The sequence below is a fragment of the Myotis davidii genome, unplaced genomic scaffold (genome assembly GCF_000327345.1).
Source record: "Myotis davidii unplaced genomic scaffold, ASM32734v1 scaffold1618, whole genome shotgun sequence".
Classification (NCBI taxonomy): domain Eukaryota; kingdom Metazoa; phylum Chordata; class Mammalia; order Chiroptera; family Vespertilionidae; genus Myotis; species Myotis davidii.
This window is the reverse complement of record NW_006289227.1, coordinates 8557-11798: the sequence shown is the minus strand read 5'-3', so window position 1 is coordinate 11798 and position 3242 is coordinate 8557.

Here is a 3242-nt window from a genome sequence, read left to right as displayed (position 1 = left end):
TCTAGTCCTATATAATAAAAGCCTAATATGCATTCGCTCGACAGTCACTATGAGGTGCACTGACCACCAGGGGGCAGACGCTCCAACCAGTATGTTAGCTTGCTGCTGGGTTCTGGCCAATCAGGACTGGGCAAGACAGGCTGGACATGCCCTGGAGCCCCCCTACAGTCCCTCCCCAACCCGATCATGCACCTGTGGGGTCCTTTGGCCTGGTCTGTGCCCTCTCACAATCTGGGACCCCTTGGGGGATGTCCACAGGCCAGGTCAAGGGACCCCAAAGGTGCACGAATCCATGCACCAGGCCCCTAGTTTTTCTATAATCTTGAATCAGTTTTGGTAGTTTGTATATTTCCAAAAATTGTTGTATTTCATCTAGGTTATCCCATTTGTGGGTACAGTTGTTCATGATAGATCCTCCCTTCCCCCAACTGGTGGGCAGAGTATGACGTAACCTGCAACCCGGAAATACCTGAGTGACTAACCAGGTATCTTATATGGACTATACTTTGGACCACCAATCCACACCTGCCAATACCCTAAGTCCTTGTCCTTTATGGACAATGCAGTAAGTCACCAATCAGTGTGCGCTGAGTACACTAAGCCCCCACCCCTCTCCATTCCGCCCCTCAAAAGGCGTGCCCACACCTACACATGCTGCTATTCTCCCCTTGCGTGACAGCCTGGCAGGTCCTTCTCCTCTAATAAAGCCTGTAGTCCTGGTTTTTTTGTCTCGGTCTGATCTTTCATTTTGGTGCCAAAACCTGGGAGAGGTGAACAGGAGCGCGGACGATCCTCAAACCTTGGCCCCAGCTTCTGACTTCTACTCTGGCTCTGCTCAGTGGTATGGTTCTGAGTTGATTGGCCCGCTCCGGACACCTCTCGAACCCTGCCGCACCAGGACACATGGGATCTCGTCGCTTCCCTTCCACCGGTAGGCTTCAGGGATTTTCCCAAGCCCTCTACTTTTTTCTCTCGCTCCCTGTGACCTGGAGGGGCATTAGGGCCTACAGAGTTTCCCGTCTACTCGGCTATATACGTTTCGTGCGTTCTACGAAAGAGTTGAACGCACCAGACACCCCCCCCCCCAAACACACACTTTTGACACCCCCCCCCCCCATGACCATCAGCAACCAAATTCAGGTGGCTGGCCTGGAATTCTCTTCTACTCCACGGGAAAGGTCTCAGGGCGACGACCTTGGAACCTTTACTCGTCTCTCTCTTGCTACACATTGGCTGAGGGAAAAGGAGGACTCTCCTTGTTCCTTCCCCAACTTCTGCTCACCCTTCCCTCCAGTCATGGGGGACCTCTCAGTCCAAACCCCCTCGAATCACACCCTTAGGGTGTCTCCTCACCAATCTCTCAACCCTTGATCTTTCTGGCTACATCAAACCAAAGAAGCTCTACCTGGCCACAAGACCCTTACAACCCTGCCGTAGAAACCTGCATCCCACACTCTCTGAGACCTCTAACCGCCCGCCTTCCCCTGGGCGCTCCCCACCCCCACCCCCACCCCCGTGACCATCAGCAACCAAATTCAGGTGGCTGGCCAGTTCCCTTTGCTCGAAAGTCGCAGCAGGGAGGGTATTATCCAGGTAGCCATTCCCTTCTCACTCTCTGATCTTTCTGAAATCAAATAACACCTCGGCTCTTTCTCTTCAGACACTCTTTACCAGCATCTGCCTTCTCCCCAGTCCCTAAGAGCCCAAATCCTGAGAGCGTGAGCTCCAAAACAGCCTTTCGCATCTAACACTCATTCTCAGGTCATCCAAAGACTGCCTTCCTCAACAGCCTCTTCTATTCCCGTGCCCATTCTACCCGAGGGAGGCAGCAGGAACTGAGGGCATAGTCTGAGTCGATGCCCCATTCTCTAAGTCCAGCCTCACAGATTGAGAGGCATCTCAGGTTTCTTTTTCCATTGACCTGACCGCCTTTACTCCCCCGACATGCTCAGTAAATTTCCACAAACCCCTCAAGAAGACCTCGTTAACCTGACCTTTAAGGTCTTTAATAATAGAGATGAGGAGACCCAAATCCAAAATCAAAGGCGGTATCAGGCCAAGGCTGAGGCCCATTAGGAGGCCTTCCAGCTCCTAGTCACCATTCTCACAAACCCCAAACAAAGTGCCGGTCCTCCAACCGTGGGTAAGTCAGGGGCTAAGCCTCCTCCGGGCCCATGCTTCAAAAGCAGCAAGGAAAGACAGTGAACCAAGTCCTGCTCAAACTCGAGATCCCTCTCTGGGCCCTGCCCAAGGTGAGGAAGGGAAAGGCCACTGGAAATCAGACTATAGTCTGGCCTTCTGGGTCAGGCCTCAGCCAATCCAGCATGGCCGCCCTCTGGATCCGGTTTGAAGCTCCCAGACCTCCTGGGACTGGCCACCGAAGAAGCTGCCCAGGCCCCAACAGGGCCCCAAAGACTTACACCACCAGGACAGAGCCCACCACCACGACTGTGGTGAAACCCAGTTGTCCCAAACCACAGTCACCTACCTCAGTTTCACTCTCTCACCCCACAAGGCTGAGCCATTCCTGGGACTGTAAACGCCTTATCTTCTTATCTACTCTAAGACTGTCCCCTCCTCTGAACAAGAAATTTTCTTCTTTCTCAGGCTCACTGGGTACTCTCGCCTCCAGGTCCACAACTTTAGTCTTCTTGCAGAACTCCTCTGTGACATGACATGGCGAAGGGACCCCCTCACTGAGCCTTTAGATCCCAAGGCCAACATTCTCACCCTTTAATGCTCTGAAAACTACTCTGACCTCAGCGTCTTCTCACCCTGCTCTCCTCGCCCACTCCATGCTTCCCAAAGGAAACTTCCTTGACTACACAGGTTTACTCAACAGTCTGGCTATTATCATAAACTAAGATCGTTATCTGTAGGAAAAAATGCGGCAACTTTAAAATCCAAGCAGCTAGAGGCCTGGGGATAGGCTGCGTAGCCTGCTCCCTCCTCCCCCTGCATTTTCTCCAGCCTCATATACCTATACATAATTTTCCAAAGTCTTTATTAACTTAAAGACTTTGGAGCATTGCTGGGTTAAACAACACTGAAATATTGATGTATATTTTCTTGAAAGTAAGAGAAATACTTAATGGAAGGTCTGAGGCATGATTATGCATTTTTGAAGGACATAGAAGGTTTAAAGGCTAATTTGAAAGTGTGAAATTTGTGAAGGTTGTGTATGTGATGAGAAGGAAAAGAGAAATGTTGAAAGAAAGAAAGGAAGAAAGGAAGAAAGAAAG